This window comes from Papio anubis, chromosome 13 (assembly GCF_008728515.1).
Source record: "Papio anubis isolate 15944 chromosome 13, Panubis1.0, whole genome shotgun sequence".
Taxonomy (NCBI): domain Eukaryota; kingdom Metazoa; phylum Chordata; class Mammalia; order Primates; family Cercopithecidae; genus Papio; species Papio anubis.
This window is the reverse complement of record NC_044988.1, coordinates 92,343,969-92,364,620: the sequence shown is the minus strand read 5'-3', so window position 1 is coordinate 92,364,620 and position 20,652 is coordinate 92,343,969. Positions and strand designations below refer to the sequence as shown.

Below are 20,652 nucleotides of genomic sequence, written 5' to 3'. Positions count from 1 at the left end.
CATACTGTATGACTCCACTTACCTGGCATTCTGGAAAAGGCAAAACTATAGGGACAGAAATCAGATCACTGGTTACCAGGGAAGGGGAATAAAGGTATGACTATACAGAAGCACAGAGGGACTTTTGGGAGTAATAAAAGTATTCTCCATCTTGACTATGCTGGTCGTTACATGAGACTTTACATTTGTTAAAACTCAGGACTGTACAACTAAGAGGGTTGCATTTTATTGGTATAAATTGTATCTAAAAAATCTGACCTAAAACAAAACAGAAAAAGTATGATTTCCACAAAAGATGCAATTTGAGAAGACAACTGTTCCTTTTTTCTATCTACCCTCCTAAAGGTGCTCATTCAGGATTCTGTCTTTGGCATTAACTTCATGTTATTAGACTCTTCTATGCCACTGTACGGTATCTACTCCCAACACCATACAAACAATCCCAAATCTATACCTAAAATCCCTTCCTCAACTGTCTACTGGATAGATACCTTCAGTCGGATATATCAAACTTGTTCTGTCCAAAACTTAAGCCACTGATCCTCTTCCTGCACCTTTTTTTTTTTGGGGGGGGGGGAAGGGGAACAGAATCTCATTCTGTCGCCCAGGTTGGAGTGCAGTGGTGCAATCTCTGCTCACTACAACCTCTGCCTCCCGGGTTCAAGCAATTCTCATGTCTAAGCCTCCTGAGTAGCTGAGATTACAGGCATGTGCCATCACAACCAGCCAATTTTTGTATTTTTGGTAGAGATGGGGTTTCACCATGTTGGCCAGGCTGGTCTCAAACTCCTGGCCTCAAGTATCTGCCCACTTTGGCCTCCCTGTTGGGATTATAAGCATGAGCCACCACATCCAGCCCTCCTGCATCCTTTTTTAATCAATGAGTTGTATTACCATTCACTCCATGGCCAAATTAAGAATTACAATCATCCTTGATTTCTGTCATTCCCATGTAACTCACAAATCCTACTGACCCTTGTCTGTCAATTTTTCCCTTCTTCTATCTTCTCTGCATAGCTAATACCTTAGTACAACCTCTCCTAAGCCTACCACAAAGTTAGTAGTTTGCCTGCCTGCCTTCTCTCTCTCCTCTTTCATATATGGCCACCATTCAACTCATAATTGCCAATCTTAGTTGTGATCAAGCACTGCCTTGTTTTTAAATCCTTCCATGGTTCCTCAATGCCCACAAGATAAAGCCAAATTCGTAAGTATATCCTATGAGTCTTTTCACAACTCTGCTCAATCTACCTTTCCAGTCACTTAGTCACAGCAAACTACTCAACTTTCTCAGGACACATCATAAACTTTCAAGCACCCACACTTTGCATGGTTTCCTTTCCTGGAAAGCCATCCTCTCCTCCTTTGTATTCTTTAAGACCAACCTTAAATTCTGTTACCTCCTCTGGGAGATCTTAACCCTTCTAGACAGGATTTAATCACTCCCTTCTCAGGACTACCATAATATTAGCATACATGTTTATTCTAGCATTGCTACTTGTTTTAGAAAATATTTGTTTAGAAAGTCCCTTGAACCAGACTGGGCAGAGACTGTTTGTTAAATTATCTTTACATCCCCAAAGCTTCAGATAGTGACTGGGACAGAATACACCTGAAATACACATTTACTGAACTGAATGTTAGAAATGCAAAGAATGGAAGCCAAAGCAGTATGATTTTATCCTACTTGAATACTGAATATTCCACAAATTTTGGTTTAATTATAGAAAGGAAATTTGAATGACTTTAGCTTTATCTACTAAAATACAAAAACAAAAACAAATACCATCTTTTTTCATTATTCTGAGCAAGTATCATTAAGGTGTAACATTTGCAATAAGAATACCGGGCAAGACCAAAGAGCCCAGTGCAAAACACAAACAATATATTTTGAAGTCCAACCAAGACTTCTAATGTAATTTAGCACAAATACGAAGACAAAAAAAGCAAAACAAATATTTAGGAATAGTACAACTAAGAATTACATTTAGATTTGTGTTTATTTCCATGTACTCTACATTAAAAGGAAGGAACAGTTCTTTAGGAAAGTCCTGAATTGTGAAGGAAAACAATAAACATAAAGAGGCCAATTGAGCATTTAGCAGCTACTGTAAACATAAGACATAAACGTGTGCAGGGATGAAGACTGCATGATGAATCGTTTCTTCGTAATTCTGCTTACATAGCAAGGTGGTACTAAAAAAAAAAAACTGGGCTCAGAGTTGATTTGTGGCACAACTCCAAGAGGCCCCCCATTCACAGCATGAATCATGTGAATGTCTCTCATGAGAACTGTACTGTGCAAAGCCTATGCAACTGAACTTAGGAGCCATATTTGGGCTCCCAAGTAAGACAGATCTGGCTTTGGGACATTGCTCTGACATTAACTCTGTAACTGAGGATTAATGTCTGGGAGCCCCAACTGTCTATCTCATCTCTAAAATGAGGATGTTAATATCTATCTCACCGGACTGTTATTAGGGTTTGATAACATTATTGGGCACTTATGTATATTTCAGGCACTGTATCGAGTGGTTTTTACAGAACTATGTCATTTAACTCTCACACCACAGTACCTGCCAAATAGTTAGCATCCAATAAGTGTTGGTATCCACGCTCAGCTCTTTCTAAAGAAACTCTGATTCCCCTATTAGAGTTGAGGTTTGAAAACAAACAATAAACTTAGAAAGCAAGTAGTTCTACTTTTCGTGACCCAAAGAACTCAAAGAACACATCTACTATTCATGTACAAAAGCAGCATATTGGAATAACATTTGTCCTTTCTAAATATATCAAATAAAGGCAATAACTTATATGGTAGAATTGGCTACAAGTCTGTTTCCTTGAGCGCAAAACTGCATTTATGAAACCAAAGGACAAAATGTTCCAAAGGCAAAATCCAGAGTCATTTCCTGGTCTCAATTTTCTACTTCTAATTTTATAGTCCTTGTTTCCTTTCACTGCAACAATACCAACTTGGCCCCACTTGATCTGCCAGTTACACAAAGCTACTTCAGGCAGTTTGGGATCCTTTTCTGAGGGATATTTAGGCCCTCAAGAAAACATGCTTAGGAAGGGACAGTTTGTGCTTGAGGAGTCCCTAGATGATCAGAAAATTAAAGACAAATTCCTGATGATCTACAGTTTCCACTATTTTAATCCTACTGCAGCAAAAACACAAATGAAAATGGTTCAAACTGAGTAATATTGCTGAGCTTCAGTGTAAAAGATGAGCAATTAAGAAGTACGTATGTTACTTATAACACTAAATAACCTTAGCTGTGTCAGAATACATGACACAAAATAACCAAAAGTCCAATTTGGATATTGGAAGATTTGGTTACTAATCTCAAACCTGCTCACACACTCATTCTGTGATCCTTGTTAAATCAGTAAATTTATGATTTACTTTACAAACCATGGCTGTTCTGATTATCAGTCTCTTTATCTTACTGTATGAAGAAAGAACCAAACAACATAAAGTTACCACTAGGAATTTCTAGTAATACTTTCAAAAAGAGGAAGGGAAAGAACAGCAGCTTGTGAATTTATCCTGAAAAGTCAACCGAAGACAGGCCCAAAATATTTACGACTGTTTCACTAAGTAGTGGGATTATGGATGGGTTTTATTTATTTTAATGTTTTATTTTTAAAATAGAAACAGGGTTCCATCATATTACCTAGGCTGGTCTAGAACTCCTGGGCTCAGGCAATCCTCCTGCCTCCACCTCCCAAAGTGTGTGGGGATTACAGGCATGACCCACAGCATCTGGCCATGGCTGGGTTTTAGTTACTTCTCTTACTGTCTGGTTTTCTATATCAAGCAGACATTATTATAACTAAAAAAAAAAAAAAAAAAAAAAAAAAAGACAAGGCCATTTGTATCCTGGGAGGAAAAGAAAAGCAAATACAATCAATTCTACTACATGCAGTAGTCTTGACTCCATGTTCTTTCAAGCTTCTGCATGTTACCACATTACAGACTCACTTCTTTGTACAGGACATTCTTAATATTTTCTCAACTATCACCTACTACACATAATCTTTCTTTTCTTCTTTAGGCAACAATTACGTTCTCACACAGTTCGCTCATACCTAGATTCTAGTACATGATGAATTGTATCATGACGACATATTTACTGATGTGTCTCCACGACCACCACCACTCTAACCCTCTTAATTATACTGAGTTCATGTTCAGTAACTTTGCTGAATAAAAGATCAAGCATTACAGAAGACAAGATTAGCAGGTTCTTTTTCTTTTTTTTTTGAGACGAAGTTTCACTCTTGTCGCCCAGACTGGAGTGCAGTGGCGTGATCTCAGCTCACCGCAACCTCTGCCTCCCAGATTCAAGCAATTCTCCTGCCTCAGCCTCCCAAGTAGCTGGGATTACAGGTACGCGCCACCATGCCCGGCTAATTTTTGTATTTTTAGTAGAGATTAAAATACACGTTTTGTATTTTTTTTTTTTTTTTTGCCACGTTGGCCAGGCTTGCCTGAAACTCTTGATCTCAGGTGATCTGCCCGCCTCAGCCTCCCAAAGTGCTGGAATTACAGGCATGAACCACCATGCCCAGCAGATTATCAGGTTCTAAAAAAGCAGTACCAGCAGCCAAATCAGAAGATCAGTTTCGGCATTACTGAGATAGAGTGACTTTTGTTATCTGCTATCCTAATAAAGTTTGGCAATTTTCTTCCATCTAAATAATATCAATATATTTTTCAAGAAGAAAGCTCTATGAGGATTAAAGACTTTAAAAAATTAACTGATCTTTCTGCGTAAGAAACACTACTTCATTAAAGCATCCCCAACCAGTATTTATAGAGTATCTCTGGGTAAGAGCTAAGATTCTCAACTGAGAAGAACATATCGTCAGGCAGATGGAGAAAATACATGTTCTGCTTTTATGGAGAGTTCTCACATTTTGATATGAGCTGTCAAAACATTTTATTAAGAAAAATACCTGCTTATGGATGACTAGGTTAAAAAAAAAAGGAAATATATCTCTATGTATTTAACAGATGGGGTCTCACTATATTGCCTAGGCTGGTCTCCAACTCCTGAGCTCAAGCAATCCTCCCACTTCGGCCTCCCCAAGTGCTGGGATTACAGGTGTGAGCCATCATGCCCGGCCATACCTCTATGTTTTCTATAACCACACCATCACGTAACACTTTTCTTTAAAAGGCTTACCTAAAGCATTACCAACTCCAAGAAGCCTTCCTTGACCCCTCCCTCAAGCTGAGTTAGGTTTCCATCCTCTGTTCTGTATCACCCTTTGGTTGTCTATACCACAGCATTCATCTAACTATACTGATGTTGAAAATTAAATATGGCCAGAGACTCTCTACAGCACCTCCAATCAAGAGATATAGCCTATTTACCCAAAACCTTGAATAAGAACTGGACTTGTGACTTGCTTTGAACAACAGAATCCACGTGGTATAATTTCTAAGCCTCAGCCCTAAGGGCCTTACAGCTGCTGCTCCTGTCCTAAGACTACCATGCTGTGAAGAAGCCTAACATGAGAGACTACATGGAGGGAGACCCAGCCATCCTACTTAAGCCCAGTCCCCACCCGACCCACCAGATGAATGAAGTTATATGAATGCAAGATCGGCAAAAACTAACCAGTCAATCACAAAATCAACAGAAATCAACTGTTTTAATCCACTGAGTATTGAGGCAAATTGGGGGTTCTTCTTACTATTTTTATTTTTTTTAAAAAAAGAGACAGGGTCTCACTGTTGTTGCCCAGGCTAGTCTTGAACTCCTGGGCTCCAGTGATCCTCCAGCCTCAGCCTCCCAAAGTGCTAGGATTACAGACATGTGCCACTACAATAGGGCAGAGGTAATTTGTTACAAAGGAAAGACTAACAGAAACAAATGTAACAAGATGTTTAATAATTGTCATCTACCCCAAGCTATAAGCAACTTAAATACAGGCACCAAGTCCAGTTCATCTCTATTCTCATTCAGCCTTTTATTATTTTCTCTCTGGCTATGATGTTCTCCAGTTCCACTATCATTCCACTTGGGACTTACTGTGTTCTTTGATGCCAATGATTTATATTTTTTATCACTTCCGGAAAATATTCAACTATTCTCTCTTCAAGTATTTTCTTCCATCTTCCCCATTCTCTTGTTATAGAACACTTAAGATGGTTGGTCCTTCTCATCTTAATTTTTATGTCTCTTAAGTGGTCTTTCATATCTTATCTTTCAATGCTATCTTCTGGATAATTTCTTCAGATCCATTTTCCAGGTATTTGATTCTCTCTTCAGCCATGTGTAGTTTGCTGTTTAACACATCCGCTGCACTTTTAATTTCATTGGCTCTAAATTTAATTGTAGAATTCTAGTTTCAGTTGGCTTAATTTTTAAATTTCTTTGGTATTTTGTTCTTTTTAAATGTTTTCTAATTTTAAGTCTTTAATTATTTTAATCAAATTTCCCTTAAGGTTATACCTAATAATTCTAATGCCCAAGTTCTAGTGGAATTCAATTTTGCTGGGGTTTGCTAACTTGCTCATAAGTTACCCTTTATATATATTTGTAAATTCTGGATTGTGTGCTCTGCTTTAAGAGGGTTATCTGGGGGAATACCACATAGCCTGAGTGGCAAGCATGTTCTTCCAGAGTAGTTCTGCAATTGCTTCTGTAAGGTGCCTGGAGTATTACCAATCAAGGAACATAAAGTAGCGTAAATTCAAACTCTAAACATACATGAAGGCAAGCCTGTGGGAACAAATTTCCAGCAAGACCCTCCTCCAAATTAATGTCCAAGCTAAGAAACGTAAGTTTCCTTATTTCCTTATGTACTTCCTGTGACTACAGGTAGAATTTCTACCCTTATCCTTTCAAGTTAGGATGTAGCCTCTGAGTACACTTTATGAGGAGATCTCAGTTCCAACACCTCTCTCTAAACCCAAGGACTTACCTCTTGCCCAACGTAGTTATCAAAATCCAAGCACTTTGGTTATAAAGAATAGCAAATTCCTCAGTGCAGACCAAATGTCAGCCCATATGTATAGTTAAAGCTTTCAGTTCCCTCTTTGTTTTTGTTCCTTGAAGACTGTCATTACTTTCTTGTAAATAAAGCTAGGCAATTAAAAAGGTGTTACATTTCAGCCAGCTTTCATAATTATTTTATATTGGAAATTTCTTAGGCTGTGTAGGTTATCATAAATGGGAATTCTCATCCTGTGGTAGATTACCAGCTGTCAAATGACCTTTCAACAAGACACTCAACTGGGACTTTTGGAGTTTTGGGGTGGAATAGTGACAGACTTGTAAAATGTGTTTTCCACTGGGTACACATGGACATAAAGATGGGAACAATGAACATTGAGAACTGCAACAGAGGGTAGGAAGGGAAGGAGACAGGGGGACAAGGGTTGAAAAAACTATATTGGGTACTGTGCTTACTACCTGGGTTTAATTGTACCCCAAACCTCAGAATCATGTAATATACATTTGTAACAAACCTCTACATGTACCCCCTGAATCTAAAAGCTTAAAACAAAAATTTCTTTTTTGAGACAGGGTATCACTATGTTGCCCAGGCTGAACTGCAGTGGCTATTCACAGGCATACTTTTAGAGCACTGCAGCCTTGCACTCCTCTGGCTTTGAGCAATCCTCCCACATTAGCCTCCTAAGTAGCTGGGACTACAGGTACACACAATCACACCCAGCTCATGGTTCCACTTTGATGTTTATGTCCCAAGCATAAATGTTAGCACTAAAACAGAAACAAAAGAAAAATTCCAGGGCCTGGCACAGTGGCTCACACATGTAATCCTAGCACAATGGGAGGCTGAGGCAGGTGCACCACTTGAGGCCAGGAATTCAAGACCAGCCTGGCCAACATGGCGAAACCCCATCTCTAATAAGAAAAAAAAAAAAATTAGCTGGGCATGGTGGCACACTGGCACATGACTGTAACCCCAGCTACTCAGGAGACTAAGGCGCAAGTCATCTGAACCCAGGAGGCGCAGGTTGTAGTGAACAGAGATTGTGCCACTCCACTCCAGCCTGGGCAACAGAGCAAAACTCCTGTCTCAACAAACAAACAAAACTCGAGAGCCTTGGAATTTATTAAATGTCATGTTGGCCAGGCATGGTGGCTCACAACAATAATCCCAACACTTTAGGAGGTCAAGGTGGAAGGATCACTTGAGGCCAGGAGTTTGAGACTAGTCTGGGCAACATATGAAGACCTTGCCTCTACAAAATAAAACAAAATAAAATGTTTTAAATTCCATATTATACCACATTGAAATGGCAAAAAAAAAAAAAAAAATTGTTAGGAAGGTAGATAAGATGTTCTATAAATCTTTTTTTTTAAGTCATTTTGTTAGTTATCCAGTAACACTATTATACCTTCCTCTGATGACAGATCTTATAGATTTAACAATTTTAATTATTCCTCAATTCCAGTTCTATATATAATAACCCTTCATAACATACAGATGTAATGAAATTAAAACACACAAAGGAAATATTTTAAATTTGGAGAACATGTTCCTCAATTTCCTCATCTACAAAACACAATCATGCATTGCTTAATAACAGGGATACATTCTGAGAAATGCACTGTTGCGCAGTTCTGTTGTATGAACATCATAGAGTGTACTTACATAAACCTAGCAAGCATAGCCAACTATACACCTAGGCTGTATGGTATAGCCTGTTACTCCTAGGCTACAAACCTGTATAGCATGTTCCTATACTGAATACTATAGGCAATTATAACACAATGGTAAGTATGTGTGTATTAAACATATCTAAACACAGAAAAGGTACAATAAAAATATGGTATTATTATCTTTTGGGACCACCTTCATACATGTAGTTGGTTGTTGACTAAAATGTTGTCATGCAGTACATGACTATACAGGTATTTCTTTCTGGTAAACGAGACAAATGATAGTTAGAAAGAATAAATATGACCTAGTATTTGCCAGCACAATAGGATGACTACAGTAAAAATGGTTTAATTGTACATTTAGGCCGGGCGCGGTGGCTCAAGCCTGTAATCCCAGCACTTTGGGAGGCCGAGACGGGTGGATCACGAGGTCAGGAGATCGAGACCATCCTGGCTAACACGGTGAAACCCCGTCTCTACTAAAAATACAAAAAAAAACTAGCCGGGTGAGGTGGCGGGCGCCTGTAGTCCCAGCTACTCGGGAGGGTGAGGCAGGAGAATGGCGTAAACCCAGGAGGCGGAGCTTGCAGTGAGCTGAGATCCGGCCACTGCACTCCAGCCTGGGTGACAGAGCGAGACTCCGTCTCAAAAAAAAAAAAAAAAAGAAATTGTACATTTAAAAATAACTAGCCGGGGGTGGTGGCTCACACCTGTAATCCTAGCACTTTGGGAGGCCAACGCAGGCGGATCATCTGAGGTCAGGAGTTCAAGACCAGCCTGGCCAACATGGCAAAACCCCATCTCTACTAAAAATACAAAAATTGGCTGGAAGTGGTGGCACGCACCTGTAATCCCGGCTACTCAGGAGGCTGAGACAGGAGAATCGCTTGAACCTGGGAGGCAGAGATTGTGGTAAGCCAAGATCCTGCCACTTTACTCCAGCCTGGGCGACAGAGCAAGACTCTGCCTCAATAATAATGATAATAAAATAAAATAAAAAATAAAAGAGTATAACTGTGCTGGTAAAAAATGATTTAATTGTACATTTAAAAATAACTAAAAGAGTATAATTGTGCTGCATGCAGTTTCTCATGCCTGTAATCCTAGTGCTTTGAGAGGCCAAGGCAGGCAGATCACTTGAGGCCAGGAATTCAGTACCAGCCTGACCAACATGGCAAAACCCCATGTCTACTACAATTGCGAGAATTAGCCAGGCATAGTGGTGCACACCTACAGTCCCAGCTACTCAGGAGGCTGAGGTATGAGAATCGTTTGAAACCAGTAAGTGGACGTTGTAGTGAGCTGAGATCGCACCACTGCACTGCAACCTGGGCAACACAGTGAGACTCCACCTCAAAAAAAAAAAAAAAAAAAAAAAAAGGTAGAATTGAATTGTTTGTAACACAAAGAATAAAGCTTAACGTGATGGATACCCCATTTACCCTGATGTAATTATTACTCATTGCACATCTGTATGAAAATGTCTCATGTAATGCATATACACACATTAATGCATAATTAATACACCTACTATGTACCCACAAAAATTAAAAATTAAGAAAAAAGGCAGGGCATGGTGGCTCCCACCTGTAATCCCAGCACTTTGGGAGGCCAAGGCGGGTAGATCACCTGAGGTCAGGAGTTCAAGATCAGCCTAGCCACATGGTACAATCCCGTCTCTCTAAAAATACAAAAAATTAGTCAAGCGTGCTGGTGTGCACTTGTAATCCCAGCTATTCAGGAGGCTGAGGTAGGAGAATCACTTGAACCCGGGAGGCGGAGATCATGCCACTGCACTCCAGCCTGGGCAACAAGAGTGAAACTCTGTCTCAAAAAAAAATTTTTTTTAAGGAAAAAAAAAGACATAAGAGAGCAAAAAAAGAAGTTCTCTGGAAGATACCTGAGGGTTCCCCCCTCATGTAACATAAATGATTAATCAAAGTAGAAACAGGAAGAGTAAGTCAAACTACTTTGAAAACTTACAAGAAAATTTTCAAATGGAGGAAATCCAAAAGGAGACAAGATGGATTTACTTGCATATTTACTGCTGTCTTAATTTCTAGAAACTGTTCCTAGGCTAACTATTCTACTTACACACAAGAAACTCTTTTTCCTAATCAAAGATTCTGCTCTCCTTCATACTAGTAACATACCCTTTTTACTAAATAATTCCTGCCAATATATAAATATCCTACAATCATTCAATAAAATCCATAACCCCTGCAGCTACCACTCAATTTTTCTGCCCTCATTTTATAGCAAAAGTCCTTGAAAAAGTTGTCTATATTTATTTCCCCTTCTCTCTCATCTCCTATTTACTAATGAACCCACACTAACCTTACTACAGTCTACTCTCTCCAAAAAACTCATTATTCTTGAGGGTCCCCAAGGCCTGCATCTTGTTATTTTCCACTTATTATCTAAATCAATCTTTTAGCCAAATCAGACATACCTGATCACTACTGCTTTCCTGAAACACCTTTGCCACTTGTCTTTCAAGGAATTCTGCTCTCCTAGTGATACAGTTTGGCTGTGCCCCTCACCCAAATCTCATTTTGAATTGTAACTCCCCCAATTCCCATGTATTGTGGGAGGAACCTGGAGGGAGGTAACTGAATCATGAAGGCAGGTCTTTCGTGTTCTCATGATAGTGAGTCTCACGAGATCTGATGATTTTTAAAATGGGAGTTTTCCTGCACAAGTTCTCTCTTCTCTTGCCTGCTGCCATCCAGGTAAGACATGACTTGCTCCTCCTTGCCTTCTGCCATGATTGTGAGGCCGCCTCAGACGTGTGAAACTGTAAGTTCATTAAAGCTCTTTTTCTTCACAGTCTCAGGTATGTCTTTATCAGCAGTGTGAAAATGAAGTAATACACCTGCGTTTTCTTATATCTTATGAGTTATTTCTTCTCAGTTGTTTCTGCTGATTTCTCTTCATCTCAATCTCTGAATACTGGAGTACCCCAGATAACCAATTGTTATCTGGACAATTAGCAGGAAAGGGGCAAGAGTGGTAGCAAGGAGAGCAGGGGTAAATGTGCTCTGATTCAGAAAATGTTTTGGTATTAATGTGGGTAAATTAGATGTAGGGTATGAGGTAAAGAGAAGTAGATGATTCCTAGATTTTGGCCTGGGCTGTTTAGTCTAATCCTGAGCTAAACAGTAATGGGAAAGAGAAAGGTAAGTCAAGAATTGGGTCAGGAGAATATATTATATTTGAGTTGACTTTTAGCTGTCTCTTTGGAGATGTCAGTCTGATAGTTGGTTTGTTTGATAGTTGGATGTAAGAGACTAATACTAAGGAGAGGTTAGTTGTAGCTGCCATCAATAGTATTTACTTGCTATTTAAAGCTATGAAATTATGGTTGGGTGCATTGGTGACGAATTCAGAGATTCATCTCAATCTCTGAATATTGGAGTACCCCAAGAACCAACTGTTATCACTTGTCTCTTCAATATCTACACTCACATTGTGAGTGGTCTTATCTAATTCTATAGATTTTTTTATTTTTTCGAGATGGAGTGTCACTCTTGTAACCCAGGCTGGAAGGCAATGGCACAATCTAGGCTCACTGCAACCTCTGCCTCCCGGGTTCAACCAATTCTCCTGCCTCAGCCTCCCAAGTAGCTAGGATTACAAGCTGCACCACCACGCCTGGCTAATTTTGTATTTTTAGTAGAAACAGGGTTTCACCATGTTGGCCAGGCCTATCACAAACTCCTGACCTCAAGTGATCTGCCTGTCTCAGCCTTCCATAGTGCTGGGATTACAGGAGTGAGCCACTGCACCCAACCATAATTTCATAGCTTTAAATAGCAAATAAATACTATTGATGGCAGCTACAACCAACCTCTCCTTAGTATTAGTCTCATACATCCAACTATCAAACAAACCAACTATCAAACTGACATCTCCAAAGAGACAGCTAAAAGTCAACTCAAATGTAATATATTCTCCTGACCCAATTCTTGACTTACCTTTCTCTTTCCCATCTCAGTAAACGGCATTACTAAGGTAATGCCATTACTGTTTAGCTCAGGATTAGACTAAACAGCCCAGGCCAAAATCTAGGAATCATCTACTTCTCTTTACCTCATACCCTACATCTAATTTACCTACATTAATACCAAAACATATTCTGAATCAGAGCACATTTACCCCTGCTCTCCTTGCTACCACTCTTGCCCCTTTCCTAATTGTCCAGGAAGCTTTTTTAGAAAAGATTTAGAGATATAATTCATAAACCATACAATTCATTCATTTAAAAAGTATGTTCAATGGTTTAAGTATATTCACAGATATATGCAACTACCAAAGTCAATTTAAAAACATTCTCATTACCTCAAAAAAGTGGCACAGGCCAGGTGCGGTGGCTCATGCCTGTAATCCCAGCACTTTGGGAAGCCAAGGCAGGCGGATCACCAGAGGTCAGGAGTTCGAGACTAGCGTGGCCAACATGGTGAAACCCCATCTTTACTAAAAATACAAAAAGTAGCCAGGCATGGTGGTGCGTGCCTGTAATCCTGGTTACTCAGGAGGCTGAGGCAAGAGAATCACTTGAACCCAGGAGGTGGAGGTTGAAGTAAGTTGAGATCACACCACTGCACTCCAGCCTGGGCAAAACAGACTGTCTCAAAAAAAAATTTTTTTTAATAAAAAAATTGTAAAAAGCAGCACAATATACCCTTAAGTTATCACCTTTCTATTCCCCCCCGACTCGCGCAACCAGCCCTAAGCAACCACCCCTAAGCAACCACTAATTTTCTGTCTCTAAAGATTTGCCTATTCTGAATATTTCCTATTAATGAAATTATGTAATTTGTAGTATTTTGTGATGACGTGTCATTCAGCATAATGTTCTTAAGGTTCATCTACATTGTAGCATCTATCAGTATTTTATGGCTTAATAATATTCGATTGTATACCACATTTTGTTTACCCATTCAGCAGTTGATGGTTTAGTTCTTTATACTTCCTAGAACTATTATCATTTACAAATTCTTTCATTGCATTTTTGTTGTTGTTGTTGTTTTTCACTTTTCTTGATAATATCTTTTTTTCTAAGTAGAGACAGGGTCTCCCTCTGTTGCCCAAGTAGGAGTGCAGTGGGTATGATCACAACGCACTGCAGCCTTGACCTCTCTGGCTCAAGCGATCCTCCCACCTCAGCCCCCAAATAACTGGGACTACAAGAGCATGCCACCACATTCAGCTAATTTAAAAAAATTTTTTTTCTTGTAGAGATGGAGTCTCTGTATGTTGCCCAGGCTGTTCTCAAACTTGTGGGCTCAAGTGATCCTCCCATCTCAGCCTCTCAAAGTCCTGGGATTACAGGCATGAGCCACTGCACGTGGCCCTAGCACAATGTTGAAGATTGGTGGTGAGTGCAGACGTCCTTGCCTTATTCTTAAACGTAGCGGGGGAAGAATCACTCTTTCACCATCAAGTATGATTTTACCTGTGAGCTTTCTGAAAATGTCCTTTATCAGGTTGAAATGTTCCATTGTATTTCTAGTTTGAGTTTTCTCATCTCTTTTTTTCATGAAAAGGTGTTAGATTTTTGTCAAATGCTTTTTCTGCATCTACTGAGATGATCGTGTGGGTTTTGCTTTTTATTCTATAGATACGGTATATTACATTAATAATTTTCAGATGTTAAACTAACCTTACATTCCTGGAATAACTCCCACTTGATCATGGTATGTAATCCTTTTTATATTTATATACCAGTTAAATTCACTTTGCTAGTATTTCAAGGATTTTTGTGCCCATATGCATTAAAGACATTGGTGTGCAGTTTCCCTTTGATGTCTTTGTCTGATTTTGGTATCAGGCTAATGGTGTTCTCATACAGTAAGTTGGGAAGTATTCCCTACTTTTCTATTGCAGATAAGAGTTTGTGCAGAATAGATATTAATTCTTATTTAAGTATCTGGTAGAATTCAACAGTACAGACACCTGAATCCAGGGTTTTCTTTGGGGTACTTTTTTGATTACCAATTCAATCTCTTTGTTATAGATCTGTTTGGACTATTTTATCAGTTTTGTTAGTGTCACTCTAGAAATTTGTACATTTCATCTAAATTATCTTATTTATGGGCACACAACTCTAGTATTCCTTCATAATTCTATGTATTATCAGCAGTATTATCCCCTTTCATTTATGATTCCAGTAAATTGTCCTTTTTTGTGTGGTTAATCTAATTAAAGCTTTGTCAATTTTGTTGGTATTTTCAAAGAATTTCTGGTTCCACTGATTTTTCTCTATTGCTTTTCTATTCTGTTTAATTAATTTCTGTTATTTTCTTTCCTTCTGATTGTTTTAGGTTTAGTGTACCTTTCTACCAGGGTCTTAAGGTGGAAGGTTAGGATATTAAGTTTAGGTCTTTCTTCTTTCTTAATATAGGCACTTAAGAGCTATAAATTTCCCTAAGAACTGTTTAAGCTGTATCCCATAAGTCTTAGTATATTGTTTCTGCATTTTCATTCATTTCAGTATTTTCTAATTTCCTTTTTGATTTTTTCTTTATTTAGAAGTATGTTGTTTACTTTCCCCACATTAGTGAATTTTCAGTTTTACTTCTGTTATTGATTTATAGTCTCCTGCCCTTATGGTTGGATTAATACTTTGGGTACACTTGAAAAGAATAGAATGAATGTTCTGCTATTGTTGGGGTGAGTGTTCTATAGAGATCTGTTAGCTCTACTTGGTCAATAGTGTCATCCAAGGCTTCTACCGCCTTATTGGTTGGCCTAATTGTCCCCTTCAGTATTGAAAGCAGTGTATTATAATCTTCAGCATTTTTTTTTTTTTAAATGAGACGGGGTCTTGCTATGTTGCCCGGGCTGGTCTCGAACTCCTGAGCTCAAGCGCCCACCCACCTCAGCCTCTTGAATTGCTGGGATTACAGACAAGAGCCACCACGCCTGGCTAACAATTATTCTTGAATTGTCCATTTTCTCTTCATTTCTGTCAGTTTTTGCTTCGTGCATTTCGGTGCTTGGTTATTAGATATGTAATTGTTAAATGTTTGTGATGGACTGATCCTTCTCATTACAAAATGTCATTACTCATGTATTATCTCTAGTAAAGTTTTTTGTTTTAAAGTCTATTTTGTCTAAAATCAGAACAGCCAATCCAGCTTTCTTACAATTGCAGTTTGCATTATATTTTTCCATCCTTTTAAATATATTTGTATCTCTAAACCTAAAGTATATCTTGTAGACAGCATACAGTTGGATCATATATTTTTATCCAATCTAACAGTATCTGCCCTTTTGATTACATTGCTTAATTTATTCACATTTATTATTGATACAGCTGGATTCAGGACTGCCAACTTCATAATTTTTTAGTGTGTATTGTCTTTCTTGTGCCTCTATTATTGCTTTCTCTTGGACTTAGAAAATGTTTTCTAATGTAGCATTTACATTTCTTTAATGATTTTTTTCCATGTATGTTTTCACTTGTATCCTTGGTAGTTCCTCTAGGAACTTACAATGTACTATTTTTATTATTATTTTTTTAGAGAGGGTCTCACTCTGTCACTTGGGCTAGAATGCAGTGGTGTGATCATGGGTCACCAGAGCCTCAACCTCCTGGGCTTAGGCAATTCTCCCACCTCAGCCTCCCAAATCCCCTTCTGACTACAGGCACACACCACAATGCCTGGCTAATTTGTGGGGGTTTTTTGCTTGTTTGTTTGTTTTTGTAGAGATGGGGTTTCACCATGTGGCCCAGGTTGGTCTTAAACTCCTGGGCTCAAGCAATCCACCCACCTCACTCTCCCAAAGTGCTGGGACTACCCCCCCCTTTTTTTTTAATCTTTAAGCTCTGTTGGACTTGAAACAATGTATATCTTATCAGAATGAGCATCTGATTTATACTCACTCAATTCCACTGAGAAATAGAAACATTATTCACACATAGCTCTAATCCCTTCCCCCTGCCTTTTGTGGTATTGCTATATATACTATATCTATAAATAACTGTTAGAGGTCCAACAATAATCTGTCACAATTATTACTTTATATAATTTTATGTATACCTTAAAAGAAGTTGAGAGAAAAACCAATGTATATTTACAGTTTTCTTATATTAACCTTCTTGTTTATTATTTTTGGTTTTCTTCATTTATTCTTATGAATTTGAGTTACTATATGGAGTTATTTCCTAGCTGAAACACAGATCTGTCCCTATCTTATCTCCTTTTTCCTATTATTGGCAACTATATTACATTTCCACATCTCATAGGCCCAACAATATATTATATACATAGTATATAGTACTGCAGTAAAATGCAGATTTTACTGGGATACAGTTTCAACAGTTCTTAGAGAAATTTATAGGATACAGCTTCAACAGTTCTTAGGGAAATTTATAGCTGTTAAGTGCCTATATAGATATGCATGATAGATACACAACACAAAAGAGAAGGAGAAAATATGCATTTATAGTGTCATTACTACATAATTATTTTTACTGGTGCTCTTTGATTTTTCATGTGGATTAAAAGCATCATTTGGAGTAACTTGCTTTCAGCCTGAAGAACTTCCTTTAGTGTTTCTTATAAGGTGGGTCTGCCAGCAGCAAATTCTCTGAGTTTTTACCTCAGAACACTTTACATCAGAGAACCTTCAGTTTTGAATAATAGCTTGGCTGGACATAGAATGGTTGGTTAACAGTTTTTTGGTTTAAGTGCTTTGAATACGTTGTCCCACTGGCTTCTTGCCTCCATTTTTTTGCTGAGAAGTTAGCTACGAATCTTATGGGAAAGTTCCCTTGTAAGTTGATGAGTCACTTATCTCTTGCTGCTCTAAAGATTTTTTCCTTGTCTTTGGTTTTTAGCATTTTTACCAAGATAATCCTTTTTGTGAATCTCTTTGCATCCATTCCATGTGGAGTTCACTGAACTTCACATATATTATATTATATAATTATTGTTTTTTGTATTTTGTATAAATTATTGTTTTTAAATAAATTTGGGATATTTTTGGATATTATTACTTAAAATTTTTTTCTAGTCATTTCTCTTTCTCCTCTCCTTTTGATACTCCTATTACAAGCATGTTGGCACACTTAACAGCTTCCCATATTTTTCTGAGCCTGTTTTTTTCTACATTGTTTTTCTTCATGTTCTTTGAGTAATTTCTACTAATCTATCGTCAAGTTCATTAACTCTTTCTTTTGCCAGTTGAAATGTACTGTTGTGCCCCACAAGTGAGTTTTTCATTTCAGTTACTGTGATTTTCCTTTCCAGAATTTCCATTTAGTTCTTTTTAAAATGATTTCTCTTTATTAATATTCTCTATTTCATGTGAAACTATCATCACGCCTTAATTTCTTTAACCATGATTTCCTTTAGTTTGCTGAATATATTAATAATGGCTACCTTGAAAGCTCTGTGCTAAATCCAACCAGTCACTCTCACAGGTAGTAACTGCTGCTTGCTTTTTTAATGGGATGTCTGGGTCCCATTTTCTTGTTTCTCTGAATGTCTTATAATTTTTGGATAGAAACTAGATACTTGAGATAATATACAGTACCAATGCTGAGTTCTGGCCTCCCCACTGCAAGATTTGTTATTGTTTATGCTTCATTATTGGGTGACTGGCTAGTTGATTTTTGCAGATTCCATTGTCCTACCCCCAGTGTTAAGCCTCTGGTGTTGCTCCTTAGGGAGCTCAGACTTGAGATTGCTCACTGTAACCTTGGGATGAGAGTGGTTTGGGCAGGGCTCTCGCTGACTCTTGGCTTCTCTGACCACATCTAGCTTGTTAAATTACACTAATTGCTGTCTGACTGCTGTAATGATTTCAACAATGCACTACGGTATAAACTGCTCCATAGTCTAAGTCAATCAAACTTGGGTAACTTTGAAGTGAAAGTTCCAGAGGTCAAGTGAAAGTTCCTTGGTGATCTCCTCCCAGCTGTGTTTTTCCCTAGTTTCCTCAGGCAAACTAGGATGTCTATAGTCAAGTCTAAATGTCCAATCAACCTACCAATCTTCCCCAATTACCTTTCACCACAACCTCCACTATTTTTTTTAGAGTAACCTTAGGCTTAAACTTTTCTACACTCTGTCGTGAATGAAGCCCATTCCTTTAAGAAGGCTGCTTTAAGGCCAACTTTTCCCTGTAGGTAAAATCTCTGAGACATGGCTTTGGAGCTGGAAGTAGAGACAATAACACACTGTCTCACTGACACCCCAGGGTTAGTTGCTCTGCCCAAAGTAAAGCCTCTGTCCCGGGAGCAAGGAGCTGGGCAGAAAAACGAGGCCCCCAACTCTAAGTCACACTTGGCCAGAAACAGGCATGGGGAAGCAGGATGAGAAATACTGATATCTTGCTCCTGCTCTGGAAGATAGCCCAGAATGGGAGTCGGTGGGGGGACAGGGATTCTTGTCTTCTTCACTGCACCAATATGGAGAGGAGTTACCAACTGTCTCAGCTGGGATAGGGTAAGGAAAGGGCAGGTCTTGTTACCAATAACAGGTTCTTGCTGCTCTGACCAAATTTTAGTAAATTTTCTTGAATAAATGTTTTTTCATTTGCTGTATTTCCTTTAAAATACTTTCAGAGACCTTAAATGTTTTATTTTCGTAATTGTCACCAGTTCTGCTGGGGAGTAGAAAGAACATGCTGTCATCCTACAAGTCCCTCTTAACCAGTGAGCTTTTAAAAATATAAATTAGATCATGATTCCATTCAAAACTTTCCAACATTTCCACTCATTTTTTTTTTTTTTTTTTTTTAACAAAGCCCCACACTTCCTACTAAGCTCCACAAGGTTCTACACAATCCAGCCCATGCCCACTAATGGATCTCATCCTTTACTGCTTTTTACTTTGTTCACTCTGCTCTAACCCCCGTCCTAGCAAAGGTGGTTCTCCTCATGGTCTGTTTGCCGCTCCCACTGGAAAGCTCTTTTCCCAGATTTTTCCATGGCCTTCTTCCTCACTTCATTTGGGCCTCACCTCAAATGTCATCTCAAGACCTTCTCTAAAACAGCACCTGTCATTCACTCTTATTAACTTTTTTAAGTTTTACTGTTTTTTATTTATTCCTCTATACATTTATGAGTAAGAGTAAGGGTTGTTTTCTTTTTTGAGACAGGATCTCACTCTGTCACTCAGGCTGAAGTGCAGTGGTGTGATCATGGTTCACTGCAGCCTCCACCTCCTGGCCTCAATCGATCCTCCCACTTAAGCCTCCTGAGTAGTGGGGATCAAAGGTATGTGCCACTACGCCTGGTTAATTTTTTAAACTTCTGTAGAAATGGAGTTTTGCCATGTTCCCCAGACTGGTCTCCAACTCCTGGGCTCAAGTGATCCGGTTGCCAAGGCCTCCCAAATTACAGGTGTGAGCCACAACACCTGGTAAGTTTTCAAAATTTTGACAAATTTTTTTTTATTATACCTTAGGTTTTAGGGTACATATTCACGACATGCAGGTTTGTTACATATGTATACATGTGCCATGTTGGTGTGCTGCACCCATTAACTCATCATTTACATTAGGTATTTCTCCTAATGCTATCCCTCCCCCTTCCCTCCACCCCATGACAGGCCCAGGTGTATGATGTTCCCCACCATGTGTCCAAGTGTTCTCATTTTGACAAAAATTTTTAAAAGTCAAGGAACAATCATAATGTTGTTCACTCTTTATCCACATATCCTGTTTTGTTATTCTTCACAGCACCAAAATTTACTTGATATATTTATTTTCTTATTTGCTTACAGTCTATTTCCCCCATTAGAATTAAAGCTCTAGAAAGGCAGGGAGCTTTGCCTGTGTTGTTCACCACTATACCTCCAGTATTAGGACAATAATTGGCACACAGTCACCACTGAGTAAACATCTGTTGCATGAAAAGATGTTAACAGGAGTTAATACATTTTTAAAGCTACTTATAGTGTAAATGACAACTTTAACAGATAATCTGTTTTTATTTATATCAATAAAGAGTAGAACAACAATAGGGCATTGGAAAAGAAGTAAC

The 20,652-nt window shown here is 38.6% G+C and overlaps 1 protein-coding gene across 8 annotated transcripts in view; it reads right to left on the bottom strand.

Annotated features, from left to right (window-relative positions):
• The window catches only part of RABGAP1 (RAB GTPase activating protein 1), a 175,409-nt gene that overhangs the window by 127,892 nt on the left and 26,865 nt on the right, over nucleotides 1–20,652 (bottom strand). The gene's annotated exons all lie outside the window — the stretch shown is intronic.